Source organism: Neovison vison, chromosome 13 (assembly GCF_020171115.1).
Source record: "Neovison vison isolate M4711 chromosome 13, ASM_NN_V1, whole genome shotgun sequence".
NCBI lineage: Eukaryota > Metazoa > Chordata > Mammalia > Carnivora > Mustelidae > Neogale > Neogale vison.
Window position 1 is genome coordinate 117,876,721 of NC_058103.1, and position 17,663 is coordinate 117,894,383.

Genomic DNA, 17,663 nt, shown 5'->3' on the forward strand with positions numbered 1-17,663 from the left:
GCCCCTGGGATGTTCCTGAACCTTCTTCAGCACTTTCCAGAGAGGATCTAGCCAGGACGGGAAGTGGGGTGTGCATAGGGTTACTAGAGAAAACACAGGACACCCAGTTAAATTTCAAATCTCAGAAAACGAAGAATATTTTTAGTATAAACTTGTCCCCAATACTGCCCAAGGTGTACTTATACTAAAAAATTATTCATTGTTTATCTGAAATTCAAACTTAACTAGGTGTCCTAGAGTAATTAATTAACTAACTAATTACTTTTTTTGGCTGAATCTAGCAACCCTAGGTGGGGGCCAAAATGGTTGAATAAATGGGACGTTTAACCCAGCAGCTGGCAGAGTCCGGGGGACAGGTGCACTGGCTTTCAATTTCAGGAGAGCTGTCCTGGGAGCAAGTTAGAACCAGAAGATGGAAATGACTGCATTTGGAAATAGCAGCTGTATGGTCTGCTCAAGAAGAAAGGAAGTGGCAGGAAGGAGGCACAGGCCATCGCTGATGTGGCTCTAGCACCCGCTTCCGTGCAACCTTAGGCTTCTGCCTCCGAGACTCAGTCTCCCCATCCGTGTCCTCCATGGACCTGCCTCGGAGCCCACAGGCCCTGCAGTCCACAGCAGCCTGTGTTGTATCCCTATTCCCATAATGTTTCTCTACCTGGTGAATCCAGTGTTTTCACTCTGTCCTGAGCTTCTGGAATAATGGCCTGGTGAGGACGCAGAGGTCGGTGTGTCTCCCTCTTTCTCCCTCCTGTGATATGGAAGCAGGAGGTGTACAGCCCGAGCCCTAAGGCCATGCCCCCTGAGCTCATGGGGATGTGCAGATGTGGTCCTGCAAGGTCCTGATTCCACTTGGCGGGGTGTCTGGGATCCCAGGCAACCCTGAGCCCCTGGCTGGAGGGGAGAGGCTTCTGAGTGGCCACTGGCTTCAGGAACCAGCTCTAGCAGCCTTCATCTTCAGCCCGGCCCCAGAGGGCTCTTCCAGCATCAGCGTTGTAGGAGAGGACAACATCTCAGAGCCAACATCCCAATTTAGGTCTTGCTCAGCATTCAGTGGCCTGCTGTCCATAACCCCAAGCCTCTGAGTCAAGAGTCATATGCACTGTGCCAAGCCACCCTCCATGAACCTGTGAGCCTCACAATAACTGGGGAACAGTGTTCCAGCCCCTGTGGATCCCTTGCCCCCATGCACACAGTAGACAGCGGAGGCTCTAAGAACTGCTGAGAACTTGCAGAAGCTGGTGAGTGGCCCGTTGGCACTTTCCCCCAGTTTTAACCCCACCCATGGGTTCGCTGCCTCCTCTGTCTCGTCCTCAGTCTGCACACCCAGTTCTCTGCTGCCAACTTCCCCCAAGGCCTCCATGGCCTGTTTCCTTCCTTCCTTCTTCCACTCTCAACCTCAGACGCCCCTCTAACACAGCACCTCCTCGAAGGCCCACCTGCCACCCAGGACTCCTGGCATTTGCACAGCTCTCTCTGGTTTACAGAGCTTTCCCCAGGATATTATGTCATGTTGATTTCCCCAACTGAGACTCCAGCCCCAGTGGGGAGCACCTGGGCCTCTCAGGCAATTACCTCTGAGAGGCCAGAGGAAGCACCCATGTGCAAAGAGTTTCTTGCAAAATGTCAGGCTATTCCAAGTAAACAGAAACAGGCCCCGAGCCAGCTCAGCTGCGGCAGGGAGAATCCTGGGAGTGAGGCCTCCCAGGCTGCAGCTCAATGCTTCTCGTCTTGCAAACCTCATCCCACGTCTCAGCACCTGCATGGAAGGATGCCTTGCTCATTAGCTGCCCGAGGATCTGTAGAACCGGGAGCCCATCTGCTTTTCCTCATTCCTCCTGGGTCTGAATGGCCAGTAGGCTACGTGTGCAGTCCCTTTCCCTTATTCCTACAGAGCTCCCACACCGGTGCTGCACAAGGGCCCTGGCTGAGGACTCTTGCCCAGACTGAGCCTTCTGATTCAGTTTCTCTTTAGTAAGTTTTTCCTTATCAGACTGTCTCTAGATCCCCAGTGACCCAGGTGCCCTGAATAGAGGTGGTTTTTGCAAAGTCCTGGCTTGGCATGCAGTACGCTGTGCTTTGAGCCCAAGACCTAAATTTAAGTCCTGTTTCCACTGTTTTTGAGTCTTGTGCTTGTCAGGGCTGCCATGGACACCTGCCCAGGTTGTACACTATCTTGCATTCAGAGTGGAGTCCAGAGACCAGTAGCATCCATATCACTTGGGGGCTTGTTAAACATACAGAATTTGGGTCCCTCAGACTGACTGAATCAAAATCCGTTTTAAGATGATCCCCACGTGATTCAGACACTAAAGCTAGAGATCATCCGACATGTAAGGATCCCAGGGAGCACCACGCACACAGGCTATAGTGTGACTTCTGGGATCACAGGACAAGCTGGCCCTGCTCAGGGGAATCCTCTTTGGGTGTCATCTCCTGGCCTCCAAGAGGTGATAAGAATGCTACTCGCTCAGTGGGGAGGGCCTCGCCGGGCTGGTGCTCAAGCAGACTTGGCTCAGGCTGACACGGTGGCATCTCCTGGCATGTGAGCTCGGGAATTTTCACCACACTGATGGCTTTTAGGAGAAACCAGATCTTCACGTCTGGGAGCTAGAAAGGATTTCAGGGAATTCTTCGTTCAAGCGGATATCCAGTTTTCACTCAATTTTCTAGATGAGGAAGTGGCTGAAGGGGAGGTGGAATAGTGGAAGGAAGATAGAGGGCTGTGCTGGGATCGGAACCGGGGCCTTGCCCCCTCACCGCCTCCCACATGCATCCCTCCTTCCCACCTCCCCTCACACTCAGGCCACTACCCTGTCTTCAACACCTCCTGGAGAGAAACTGGAGGGAACTTAGATAAAATCTGCATCTTCCTTAAAATAGAATACCTGAGTAAATAAATAGGCAGCTCTTTCTCAGGCTCAGGAAAGAGGAGATGCCAGGACACATGAGAGCATTGGAAAAGGAGCATGGGGACACCTACTTTCTAAGCGCTTTCACTGTTGCTAGGCCTTGTGCTGAGCCCTGGATGCAAGACGGACACTGACTCCTCCTCACCTTCCTCCCAGGAAAGGACGTATGACCTATGTCCCAGAAAAGCTAACAGTGAGGACAAGCCCCTGGGTATGAAGTCCACTGACTTTCTGTACTACTGGATGGGTTAAGAGAAGAATGAGAAGTCACTGGGTGAAGTAGATGAAGTACATGGAAGATTCTAGAAGATGCTGTATTCGAAAGGCCTGAGGGCAGGTAAGATTAGATAGGAATAGAGAGCAATGAGTACAAAACTGGAAATGGCAAGGTATGCTTCCGGGCGGGACAGCTTGATTCATCTAGAACAGGGATATACTCCATCGAGGGGTGCTATGACAAAATTCCACAGACTGGGTGTCTTATAAACAACAGAAATGTACTTCTCAGCATTCTGGAGATGGGAAAATTCAAGATCCAGCCACTGGCAGACTCTGTGTCTGATGAAAGCCAGCTTCCTGATTCAGAGATGGCTTTTTCCTCTTGAGTCTCTTATAAAGACACTAATCCTGGGTTTCTGGCGCACGCACACGCGCACACACACACACACACACTACTAATCCCGTTCGTGAGGGCTCCACTCTCATGTCCTGATTATCTTCCAAAGACCCCACCTTCTAACACCATCACACTGGGCCTTCGAATTTCTACATACGAATTCGGAGGGATATAAACATTCAGACCGTAGCAAGAGGTCCTCAGTCTTCTTCTGTAAACGTCCAGAAAGTAAATATCTTAGGGTCTGCAAGTCATATGTTCTCCGTTCCAAGGACTAAACAGTGCCATTGTAGCTGGAGAGCAGCTACAGAGAATGAAGTACACCAAGGAATTTGGTGTTTTCTAGTACAACTTTGAAACTGGAATTTCATGTAATTGTCATGTGTCACAAAATGTTATCCTTCCCTTGATTTTTTCCAACCACCTAAAGATATAAAAAATCATCCTTTGCTTATTGGCTGTACAAATCATACTGATTTGGCTGATGGACCATAGTTTGCCCATTTCTGGTCTAACCTTCGGACGGAAGACAGGTGGGGCCAGATCCTGTTGGGCACTGGGTACCAGGCTAAGGAATCTTTTTCCAAGTCAGATGTAGGAAACCATAGTATTTAGACTTCGCTAGGCTGGAGCCCTCTTCCAAGGCACTTCTTCCTAGGAAAGTTGCTCCCAAGATCCCAGGAAGGGGACCCACGATGTTGTGCCTTTTCCTGAAAGGGGCAGGACTGAGGGAGGAAAGGTTTGGGGGATAAAACTGAGAATTGCTGTTAGCCTTCGAAAGTTCTAGATACCTAAGAATCAGCTAAGTGATTAAATGAAGTCGCATAGGTTGTTAAATATTTGAATCTGGAGCTGAGAGCTGAAGAGGGAGGTAATATTTTAAACCATAGGAATCAGCAGTCCTATTCAGGAACAGAACATAGGGAGGGAATAGAATGGAGGCAAGGACAGAGCCCCATGGCACTCTGTTTTGGGGGTCAGCTGAGGACTGGCAAGGCCTAGAGAGGCAAGAGGGAATGGCAGACTGTGATGCCTGAAGCCAAGAGAAAGAGTGATGAAGGAGTGAGCAGGCGGTGTGCCCAGCGCTGCTGAGTGCAGGGGAGTGTGGAACCTGTCTGGGGATCTGGTCATGAGCAGGTCTCTGGTGACCTTGGAAGAGCACATCAATGTGGAGGTAGGCGTGGAAATCAGAGAGCGGAAGTGGTGCAAACAATTCTTGGGAGACATTCTAACTTTTGCAAAGGGGATGAAGTTAAGCATTAGTCATAGGAAGGGTGAGGGATTGAGTGAAACTCCACGTGCTTGGATCCTGTGCCTACTTTGTCCCAGGCATGATGCCAGGCGCTGAGGATACAAAGATGGGAAGGGACAAGCCCAAATAATCACACTCAAGGAGGACACGAGTGCAAATAGGCCTAAACAACACGCCATGTTGGCGAAAGGGACACTGCATGGATTCTGGGTTCGGGGGTCAGAAAAAGCAACCCAGGGGAGGTATGATGTGGCCTGGTGCTCGCAGATGAGGACAGATAGGAAGAGAAAAGGCCTGCCAAGCAGTGGGAAAGAGGATTTCAAAAAGTCGCAGTCAGGAAGACACAGGGGATCTGGGGGACAGCATGTGATCTAATGTGGCCTGATGGGTGGTGGGAATGACAGGACATGGTGCGTGGCAGGAGACACTTTTGGAGACACTGGCCAGCCTGATGGAATGACCCTTTGTACCTTGCTAAAGAGACTGAAGTTTGTGAAAGGGGGAACGAAGGGCAAACTGTGGTCTACCTGCCGTGCGCCAAGCACCCAGCTGGCCACCCTTTTGAACGTGGTGTTTGCAGTATAAGACAGACATGGGTTCAAATCCTGGTTTTACAAGGCATAATAGCTACGTGGCCTTGAGGCCTTTAAGCTAGCAAATCTCAGTTTCAACTGCGAAGTGGGGAACATGATGCTTATCATCTGGAATTATCAGAAGGCTTAACTAAGAAAATAAAGCCAAAAGCAACTGCCAGAACGGTGATTTAAATAGAGTGGTAGTTACAAGGTTAGATTTGCATTCTAGAAAGATTGCTCTTAGAGTGGCAGCAGGACAAATGGATGTGCTAGGGAGAGGACTAAGGGGCACCAGAGATACCAAGGCCAGGTTGGAGCTACTGCAGAACTAGTTATGAAAGAAAAGCAAATCCAAGAGCTATTGCTGGAGCCCAAGGGAGAGCTGATGCCGAGGGCCTTACGAAGGCCTGGCTTGGGGATGGCGGAATCTGGAATCCGGGGTGTTCGGGGAATGAGGGAGGTGAGGGCAGAGCCAGGAAGAAGGCTGGGATCTAGGGAGAAGCGTGCAGAAGGATTTCAGGTTCTCCAGCGTTGAGTGGGCAGTGGCGCTCGCACCTGAGCCGGCAGACACAAGAGAAACTGTGGGTGTGGGGGACTACATCATTTTGGACAAATTGAGTTTGAGGATTCCACAGAATGCCAGATGGGGAAGGCCTGAGGGAGCTGGAACCAGAGACAAGGGACTCCAAAGAGGAGGGGAGCAAGACGTATCCCCGACCTGTGGATCCAGGAGGGACAACCTGGCTCCCGGAGAGGGAACGCCAGGCAGAGCTCCAGATGTGGAATGAGCAGGGTGGGTGGGGATGGGGCACACTCTGGAAGGTCCCTAAGAATCCAGGTTGTAGGTCAGATGGGATAACCCAAGACATAGTTCGCACAGAACTTCATAGCGTATTAGAAACTACCTGGGCTTAGGCGATTTTGATCCAGACTGCGAGCTCCAGAGCTAGAAGGGAACACCTAGTCTTTTCTGTGTTAAGTACCTTTTAGGGCGGGCACTGTGAATAAGTAAATGGCAAGAAGAGAAGGCTGCTTCCTGGGAGAACACCCAGCAGTAAACAGAGCAGTAGTCATGGATTTAGAACATCCCGCAGGATACATAGTGAAGACACAGCCTGATCCATGGACTTCACGGTCAGTACAGATGCCCCCTGCCCCGATTCTAGTGGAGAGAGGGTCAGGAGATGTCACCTGGCTTCCAAGGGGATACAGAAGTGGCCTGGTTGGGAGTCGCAGCACAGAGGCCTTCGGAGAACCCACCCGAATGTTTGTCCATGATGTCATTATTGTACCTCAACAGCCTTCTGAGGTATTCAGGGCCCAATTAAACCTCCATTCTACAGCGGAGAAAATCGAGTCTCTTAAGAGATGAAGAGACCCGCCTCCTGTCCCAGCAGCAAGTGGCAGCTGTGGCTCTGAGCCCCAGGTTTCCCTGCTTCAGCCACGGTCAGGCTTTCCTCAGCGACCTGAGCCAGAGGAGGGCGGGTGGCGAGGGCCAGAGGGCCTGGATACTGGGGCCCACAGGGGTGGGTGTGGGGGGAGAGGCCAGCTTCAGGTTCAAGTTGCTTGTCTTGCAGGAGTGTAGAGTTACCGCACGAGTCCCAGAGCATAAACAGAGTTAACACCCCATTAAATACAATGGACTTTCTTGGAGCTTCAGACATGCCACGAGCAAGACGAGCTGAGCAGGAGCTGGCCCAGGAGTAAAACCGCCTGACCGCTTTCAACAAAGGAAAACCCAGCAAGGGGAGAGGAGAGCGCCGGCAGCGGCTCTGCGGGCTCAGGGCTGAGGATCCGGTAATGAAGTCTTTCTGGAAGGTAAGAGAGGGCTGTGTGCTGTGTGCTATTTTTAAACCTGCTGGAGCAGCACATGGACTCCTGCCCCGCGCAATTTCTCCAGCGGAGGAGGGGCCCCGGGGCCGGGGGTGGGGGGGGAACGCAGCCAGGAATTTCGAGGCTATTTATCGTATTTCCTTTTATCAGGCAAATGATTTTCCTATTTCCCACATAGATAAAGATCTTCTGCTTACAACTTCGGCTCATTGACCTTGTCGGGACCACTGTGCAGTCTGGAAATTGGTCCCAGAGAGAGAGAAGGGAGTTGTTGTTAGGGGTTGGCTCGAGGGGGTTGGGTGTTTCTTCTCCCAGCAGGGAGGAGGTCGGTCTGCCAAAAAACAAAGCAAAACAAAATAAAATAAGTAAGTAAAATAAATAAATTAATTAAAAACCTTGCTCCCCGCCCCCAACTCAAAATGGACTGTTCTGTGCTATTTTGCAAAACTGCAAGGTTGACCAAGGAGGCTTTCAGTTCACCAGAGTCCCCACACTCCCACCTGAGTACGTCCACAGCATTTTTCACCAGGACTGCTCTCTCCCTGTCTCCCGTTCTCTCTCTTCTGTCTCTCCTGCAGCAGCAAGCCCGACCCTGGAGCCAGCCCGGGACCCACGGCTGCGTCGCTGTCTTGGCAGGCAGTGAGCAGAGGGGGCGGCAGCTCGGTCTCAGCTTGCAAACGGAGCCAGGCTCTTGGCTGTGCCAGCTCTGGAGGCCCCTTGGAGATGCCAGTGTGCCTGAGTGGGAGCAGTTGCAACTTCCCCTCGGCTGCAAGCCTCTGGAGCCGGCAAGGCTTCTGGAAGCTGCAATCTTAGGCAAGGGTGTGGCCGGAGGGCTGCTGATGGGCGGGAGGTCTCTCCCTGGGCAGGCTGCCCTCCTCGCCTTGCCTTGCCTGGGCCTGCTGGCCAGGTTCACGGGCAGGAGCAGCACCAGCGATCCACACCTTCTCGGGCACAGGACCAGAGGATGCTGTGGGAGGCTGGGGTTTTATTATAAATGCTCTCCATTTCTGGCTTGTTCACAAGCACAAAACATAAAGAGAGCCAGCTAGACGGAGGGAAGCCAGCTCCTTGCAGACTCAGCGTTTGAATAGCAAGGAGCTGCAGGCCCTCCTTGGACCAGCGTGGGTCTGCTGTGGGCTTGAACAGAGCCGCAGGCTTTTTTGAGCCCCCGGGTCTCTCCACACCGTGGTGGTGTTTCCCGGCCAGGGCAGCAGAGGGCGCTGGCTCTCCCAACAGCCTCCTGTCCCGGGCAGCTCTCCCACACATCTGGAAATGGGCTCTACCACTCTCTTATGAAATGTTGGATGAAGATCTGTCCGTGTGAGACGTGCTGGCACCGAGTGAGCGAGAATACACATCAAGAATTCCACTTTCTCATTAGTTCAGTTTCCCCCTCAAGAGCACTGGTGGAATGTGGGGAATTTGCCTTGCCAAGGCAGCCAGCACACTGGAGTCTTGGGCTTGGTTCAGCCCGGGTGGAATGCTTGGAGGGACCACCTCTGGTCTGAAGCCTTTGCCCTTCCCTCCCACGTGGAGGGGGGAAAAGAAAACAGAAGAGCAGGACCTCCCAGATCTTTCCCCCAAGGGAAGAAAGCTAAAGATGTTTGGCCTTGCCCCTGTGGGCTTCCTGAAGAGAGCAACTGCCCACGTTTCCAGGTCGTTGGGAAAGAAGATCTAATTTTAAGAAAGCGTCTTCCCATACGGCAAGCGATTAGAAATGCTGGTGACATTTGCAAACGATGGAGCAGGGAGAGGAGAGACTGGCTGGAGGAAGGCAGAGCCGAAGCCCGGGAAGGGACCTGGTTGCTATTCCCAGAATGTTCCCTAGACGTCCGCAAGCTGCATGCATTTAAATGTCCACATTTTCCCGCAGAAGCCAGCAATCTGTACTTCTCTTGGCCAAACAACACATCAGTCTAATATGGTGTGGGAGAAATGTGTTACATTCTTTTATGAACAGAATGTTAACACCACCTAGAATCAATATTTATATCCAAGAACACAATGAACTGGCTTGTTCTGTGCTGCTGCAGGTATAAGAAAGGGACATTCGGGGGAAGCTGGAGATTGCCCTTGCTTCTATCCAGAAAGGCAGGCCCAGGGCAAACCAGCTGGGGTTCAGGCATCCAGAGGGTTTCCACCCCTGAGACCCTGCTAGCTCCCTTCCTGCCCCTGCTGCTTTCTGTCTCCTGGGATTGCGAGAGGAAGCCAGAGGCAGCAAGTGGGGCAGGACGTGGCAGCGGGGGCCAGGACGTGAGGCAGTATCCTGTCCACATGACAGTTTGGGGGAAGGAGGGTCAGGCTTGCATCCTGGAACTTTCTAGTGCATAGCAAAGTGAGAGCTGACACAACATAAATGCTTAGACGAGAGACTTCTGGGGGCTGGAGAAAAGGGAACAGGGTGAGATGGCTCTTTTTCTGGGGTCACCCTGGTGATATTTTTCTGGCCAGGCAGTTTCCCTCATTGAAGACAGCAGCTGTGACAGAGATGGAAGCCAAGTCTCCTCTCTCCAGAATGCTGTCTATTCCTCGGAGGTTTTTGGGAAACTCCATCAAGCTCCTTAGGCTGTTTCGTTCCTGAATGCTGTTTTTATTTGACTGCCTTTAGAAGCCCCTGGGCCTGCAGCCTGGAGTCAGGGCTTTGCTCCTAACAGGTAATGTCCTTTCCTAATTATAAAAACAAAAATAAACGCCTTTCTCCCTCATCTGGAAAATTTCAGTTTTGCCTGCACCCGAGCATCTAGAAATGTGAGTGTCCTCTTCATCTCATGGACTGGATTGGGGTCTCATTTTGCAGAGCGAGCAGGCCCGCTTCGTTTCCAGATTAGATGCTGAAGGTTACCCCTTTAACAATAGCACTTGTCTCTCATTAAATGCCTGGAGCTCATTATGGTATTACCTCCGGAAAAGTCTTCTCTGCTTTAATAGGCATGATCTTTAGAAAAGCTCCTTTGGCTTATGTATAAGACCAAGACATGATTAATCTTGGCCCCATTTAGCTGTGGGTCACATCTTCAGGGTACAGTGAAACCTCTTCTTTGCATGACCACAATTTACAATTTTCTAAAATTTACAGCCCTTCTCTGTCGTTAGCATGTTTAGTTGCAATTCCCTTGGTCTGTCCTGTTATTTTCTTCCAGTTCTAAGAAATCATCAGTAGATATCCCAATCATATTTGCTATAAAATTGGCTGTGATAAATAGACAGTAATTCACTGGAAGGCGTGAGGATGTTTAGCATCTTTATAGATGCAAAGCTCCCCCTGCAGAAATCCCACGAGAGAAACCTCTGCAAGTTCAATGTTCTGAACACCTTTAGAGAAACTGCCTGACTTAAGCTGCCTGGAAAGTGGCACCTGGTCCCGCTGCTGTTCTGGTATCAGGGGCAGAACAAAGAAATAGTCAGAGTTGACAGCGGGGCTGAGAATCAGAGTGCAGTCTTTAGTCAGGATGGTAGAGGTTGACAGGGTCTGACTTATTGCCTGTAGCTCAGTGCCAAGATCTGAGACGAAGGGGTTGACACTGAGTGCATCCTTAGGGGTCTTCAGTAAAAGTCACCCAAAGTCCGGACCTATCTTTAAGCTTCAGAATTGTCGCTGTAGATGTTGATTTAGCACCTAGCCTCCTGCATCTCAGATGAATGTGCCCACGGAGATCTCTGATTTGTAGACATTCCTGCCTGCCCCGTCTGCTCCTTCTCCAGACTGTCCATCCCCACCAATGGCGCCTCTCTGGATCTGTTTGAAGCTGGGGATTCCTGCACAGCTGCCCTCTGTCCTCCCTCCTTCCCACCGCTAGCTGTCACTCACTGTGCTCATTCTACCGCCCACTGAGATTTACTGCAGCCTCTCCTCCCCTCCATTCTTCTCTGTCCCAGCCTCAGTGGGAGCTCCCACCGCCAGCATCTCTCCCGGGGTTCAGTCACAGACACACCTCCCCTCCCTGTTTTGGTGCTTTGCTCCCTACAACCCACTCTTCTGAGAGCAGTCAGGAGAATTTCTGAAAACCACAAACTGGATTCTATCACTCCCCACTTAGAGATCTTCAGTGGTGCCCCCCAGGCACACTCAATCCCCAAAAGTCCTTAGGATGGCTGAAAGACTTCCTGTGGTCCAACTCCCTTCTGCCTTTTGCCCCCTTCCCCAAGCTCTCTCTACTCCCCTTCCCTGAGTTTCATTTAGCCCCTCTCCAGCACCAACAGAGGCTGGCCTTCATGCTCTCTTCCTGATTCCTTACCTAAGTCCTACCCATTGCTCTGGTCTCATCTTACGAGTTACTTCTTTGGAGAGGTCTTCCCTGACCCCACGGTCTAAGACAGGTCCCTACTCCCTGCCAGCAGGCTCTGCAGAAGCCCCCCCCCCCCCCGCCCCGTCTTCCTCCTTTTGAGCCCATTGGTGATAGCTTATCGACTCTGCTTTGCTTAATTGTGTTTCTTCCAAGAGACAGTAAGCTCCGTGAAAGCAAGAACCAGGTCTGTTTGGCTGCATTCCTTGCCCTGCCACAGAGGGGAGTAAATATTAGTTGAACCAGCGAATGAAACTATACACAACCTGATCAGCTGCTGCGAGAATTGATGCTCCTTTAACGGTTTATGACTTCCTGATCCTGTCCGGCGAGAACGCATGTTACCCCCAGATTCCACCTTGAGGAGTCCCTCACTGAGGGTTGGGAGAAACCGAGTCAAATTTCCAAATGTCTCTCCCTCCTGTTCCTTGGTTTCCCCCATCACAGGCTCTTTTTGCTTCTTGTCCTGCCTATTCAACAGCCTGCTAACCGGCCTCTCCCCACAGAGCTTTGAGTTCAGGAGTGCGGCAAGGACGAACTGCAAACACGAACGGGGGAGAAAAGGTGCTTCTTGGTTTTCATAAACCTCTAACTGAAATTTGGCACTTTTTGGGATTTGAAATGTTGGGACTGGAGCCCAGCAGTACTGGCAGGCCCTGTGACTTGGCCACCGGCGGGAGTATGGATATTTACACCATGTCACAGCTGTTGCAGAGGTTGAAATACCATTTGTGATCATTACTACTTTAAAATTATGGTGGTTATTAGAGCTGCTGCTACATTGTTATTTAATCCTTTAAGAAACACAAGTATTCCTATGTAACTCATGTTTAATATTTTCATAGCTGTATTTCAGTATAGTTGGTGTTCCTTGTAATCCTACATATTTTATTTTCTGCGCCTAAAAACACATTCTGAGAAGCATCCACAGGCTTCATAAGATTGCAAGGATGGGTTCATGGCAGAAAACATGTTAAGAACTTCTGGTTGAGTTTTCCTTCATCTCCCATCACTGTCTTGCAAAAACAGCCTTGATGCCTTGCCCTGGGCAAATAAAACGAAGTCCCTTAGTATGGCATTCAAGGCCAATTTATAATCCATTTTCAAAAAAATCTTTCTCTTTCTCTATTTTTTAAATCAGTACACTGGATTCCTTTTTTTTTTTTTTAAGATTTTATTTATTTGAGAGAGAGAATGAGAGAGAGAGAGAGAGCATGAGAAGTGGGAGGGAGAAGCAGACATCCCTGCCGAGCAGGGAGCCCGATGTGGGAGCCGATCCTGGGACTCCAGGATCATGACCTGAGCTGAAGGCAGTTGCTTAACCACCTGAGCCACCCAGGCGTCCCTGGATTCCTGTGTTCTAGGAATTACTTGAGTACATAAAAAATGCACTCATATCTCCAGTTCTATTTTTAGCTTCTCTTAAAGAACTACAATTGACCCTTGAACAAAGCCAGGGGTTAGGGGTACCGGCCCCTGTGCAGTCAAAACTCCACATGGAAGTGTGACTTCCCCAAAACTTTACTAATAGCCTACTTTTGCCTCGAAGTCTACCAATAACATAAATAGTCGATGAACACATATTTTATATGTTACATATATTATATGCTGTGTTGTTACAATAAAGTAAGCCAGAGAGAAGAAAATGCTAGGAAAATCATAAGGAAGAGAAAATACATTTACAGTACTATCCTGCATTTATTGAAAAAAATCCATGCAGTTTAAAGCCCTGTTGTCCAGGGGTCAACCGCACTTTAAGGACTAGCTCAAACTGTTATCTTGGTAAAGCTCTTTTTTGACATCCCCTGGACACAACCTTTGTATTTTCCAGAACAGTTTGGTTACAGCCATTTGGTAATTTATCAGTTCCTATTGTAGTCAGCTTTCATGTTTACTCTTTGTTACATTGTGAACTTTTGAGGAGACCGTCCTCCTCAGCTTTAAACCCTAAACACATAGTATTTGGAAAATGTTTGAATGAATGACTGTATCTAAAACATTCACTCTCCTGAGGGGGTGACTAAAATCCATAATGGCCACACTAGTTTGTCCTCAAAAACAAGAACTTCAAAAACAAAACAAAACAGACAAACAATAAAACCAAGAACTTCTCTTGATAAGCGTAATCCCCCTTAAAAAATACAGCAGTCCCAAGGGCACCTAGCTGTCTCAGTGGGTGGAGCGTGCAACTCTTGATCTCTAGGTCGTGAGTTTGAACCCCATGTTAGGGGTAGAGATTACATAAAAATAAAATCTTAAAAAAAAAAATCCAAAAAAAAAAAAAAAAAAGCAGCCCCAAGGAAAATAGATTATCATCTTACATTCCAGTGCCTGGACCCAGCTGCCTTGAGTTAATGTCTATCCTTGAAGATAGCAAAAGCACTCCTGGCAGGAACCCATTTGCTGAGTCCATAAACCTTTTGGCTGTATCACTGACATCTTCTCACATTACCCTTCTTTGAACGACGCCAAACATACTGGCCAGTCTCCTTCAAGCAGACGCTTTCCATTACTTGCCCCAGGATTTTCTAACCATCAGGTTACGGTATGATTTTTACATCCTAGAACATTCAGCTGCTATTTATGCCAACCTTAAACAAATGCAAATGCAAGGTTTGAAAAATTCTTTTCCTAAGGAGCTTGAAGAATTAAAAAGGAGACCGTTCCGTCATTTCATAGTTCAACAAACAGCTTGAGTAGCTGGATCTCTGTATGTGCACCTGCGCGGAGGCTGGAAGGAATGTTAGCAAACACTGACCTGAAGTTGCAATCTCACGGAACCGCAGACTGAGCTGAAAAGGAAGCATTTAGTGGAGAGAGATCGAAGTGTCTTGTATCTTGCTCAGGGGCGAATCTGCTGGTTGACTCTTGGATTTAGCAAGTCCCACACAGAACTTTCCATATTTCCTCCATGACGTCCCAACCTTAAGTATATCCCATTTCACATAATGGCACTACCCAGTTGCTCAAGCCAAAATAACCTGGGCTCAGTCCCACGACCCTGAGATCATGACCTGAGTTGAAATCAGGAGCCAGATGCTCAGCTGACTGAGTCACCCAGGCATCCCTCCCAGGGAGTTATTCCTAATTCTTTTCTTTCATTCTTCACATTCTCCTCACAACTTCTGTCCCTTACACTTTGAAAATATATCCTGAATTTGTCTGCTCTTTTCTATCTGCACTGCCACCACTCCAGGCTAAACTACTGTCACTTCTGCCTTGAACTCCGGTGCCATCTTCTTCCTTTTTTAAAGATTTATTTATGTTGAGAGAGCGAGTGTGTGAGCACATGTAGGGGTGGATCTCATGACCCTGAGATCACCACCTGAGCTGAAATCAAGAGTTGGACGCTTAACCGATGATGCCACCAGGCACCCCCTGTGCCAATCTTTTAACTGGCCTCTCTGATTCTGCTCTTGACTCCCCAGTTCAGTACACAGCGGCCAGAGGGAGGCTTGAACAACATGGGGCTTACTGGTGTAGAGCTCTCATCACAGCCACTTAGAATACAATTTAAACTTTTTAATTTTTTAGAAGATTTTATTTATTTGAGAGAGAGAGGGTCAGCATGAGAGGGAGGGGGTAAGGTCAGAGGGAGCAGACTCCCCACAGAGCTGGGAGACCGTTGCGGAACTCGATCCTGGGACCCTGGGATCATGACCTGAACCCAAGGCAGCGCTTGACCAACTGAGCCACCCAGGTGCCCACAATTTGAACTCTTTATCACAACTTACAAGGCTCTACACAATCCTGTATTGCTTACCTGGCAACTTCAAAGCCACTCTGCTTCTCTTGTACTCTGTTCCATCCAGCCTTTTGGGTTTTTCTCTCTCCCTTGAAATCCCACAGCTCATCCCTATCTCAGGATTTTGGCTGTTCTATTTCCTAAGTCCTCAGAGGCCTGGCTCCTTGGAATCAGCAGGGTCTGTCTTTAAAGGTTACTTTTTCAGAGAAGGCTTTCCTCTTAGTTATTTTGTAGCATTTCAGCTTATCTTGGCAACTAGCTGATGGGAGTTTGTTAGGTTATGTTTATAGTCTCTTTCCCCTAGCAGGATGTGAACTCCATGGGGACAGGGATCTAGAATATCTCCTGACAAAAGAAAGACATTCAGCAAATATTGTTGGACGATTAGGTCTAATTCTGGTTTTCACACCCACCATACTATGCCACTGCTCTGAACTCAGGTCAGTCTCATTAAATATCTCTAAGGCAGTCTGGCTACCGAGAAATGTGGAGTCAGAACTATTTGGGTATAAATCTGTTCTTTGTCTCTTCCCAAGTGCAAATTTCTTACCATCTTTGAGTCTTAATTTTCATACATGTAAAGTGGGTACAGTAGTCCTACTCCATAAGGTCGTGGGAAGAATTAAATGACACAATTTATGTAAAAGGCAGAGGAGAGTGCTTGGCCTATGTATGCCTAAATATTCTTATTTCCCTTGAATCTTACAAATTATAACAGTTAACATTTAGGTGTCTATCTGTGATAGGTACTAAATGTTTTACATGGATTAGCTAATTTAATCCGTCTGAAACTATACACAATAGAAACTATAAATATCTGTGTAACAGATAAGAAAACAGACTAGTTTAAGCAACTTGCCCAAGGTCACACAGTAGAAAACTGCAGAGCCCAGCAAACTAGAACTCAGTGAGTCCATCCAATTTCAGAGGTAGTGAAATGTCAAGGTCTCTGTCTTTATTTTGACCGGTTGGTAAGAAACATATTTTATATTCTAACCTAGCACATGTGTATGAACTAAAGTGGGAAAATAAGTTTTGCAAAATTATACTTACCCTTAGTATATGTATTCTGACAATTTCTCCTCATTTTAATTAACTAATTAATTTTTAAGTGGCTTGAACTCAATAACCCTGAGATTGAGACCTGAGCTGACATCAAGAGCCGGACGCTTAACTGACTGCACCACCCAGGCGCCCCTCTGTTCATTTTATTAAAAAAAAAAAAAAAATGCTTTGACCGACTTGATTTAATGGTCTATTATTAATAAGTCAAAAGCACACTTTGAAAACCATTCATCTAAGTTACAATGAATCCAGCCACTCTTACTGTCTGGCTCTCTCAACCTCTACTAGAGAAACTCTTTGATGGTTATCAGCTAGACTTTTATATTTATGTTTCAGATAAGAGTTTTATTAGTTAAGATGCACATCCCTCAAGGCTCAGATCCACTCCCCATTGCCAACCTTCTTGCCATTATGGAAAAATCATCTCTTGTCCGGTGAGAACCAAGCACTTCTTTCACTCTCCCAAAATTATTTACCTGTACCAAAGCTTTTAATACAAGGTACCCCGTGTTAGAGAACTTTTTAAGCAGCTTCCCCCCGTAGACACACGTTCCCGTGACCACCACACTGAAATGGTTTCTGGATGAGATGGACACTGACGTTTTACCTGCTCTTTCAGTCCAGAGTTGGCACATGAGCTAGCATTTATTTCTGTAGAGATTCTGAGGGCAGGGTATGTGTCAAAAGGCAAATAAATGAAACAAAGAAAAAGCCCTTGGCTGGGCACTCTCAGTTGCAAGGGAGGAAATTCTTTGGGAGGGCAGGAAGTAGCTATGAGCTTTTCTGCCAAGCAATGCTTCAATTCCCCCACCCTCAGGGAAAGTTTATCCTGGTGTTGTTTCAATCTAGCAGACGCTGAGCAGTTGAGAAAGGGAACAAACAACTGGGGGAAATAATACCACCTGTTTATGTTGACTTTTACCAAACAGGACTGGCCACCAGCTGTCGAGGGGTTTGGGAGAAGCTAAGGTGGGAAAAGGAAAGGCAAACTCAGACTGAAGCTAGATCTTGGCTTTTTCGCTATTTGGTGGTGGGGGATCGGGGCAGGGTCCCAAGGAAGTAGAGGACCAATTCTCAGATGGCCAAGAGGCAAAGGCAGTATAAGGCACTCTGCTCACTGACAGAGCAGGGCTGGCTTTGGTGCGTGCACGGCGTTAACACGTATCTGTTAATTGCTTACTCTGTATTCTTTCCCCTTCTTCAGTAATTGTAACTCACACATCATTGAGGGAAGTAATGTCCAAGGAGAGGTGACATTTCTTGGACTCCTTTATCGCGAGCTGCTGTCACGTGACTGAGTTCTGGAAACGCTGAGCGTGATTTCCAGGAAGACTCTTTAAAGGGTGCTGACTCAGCTGGGTTTGCCCATGCTGTCCTCGCCCTCT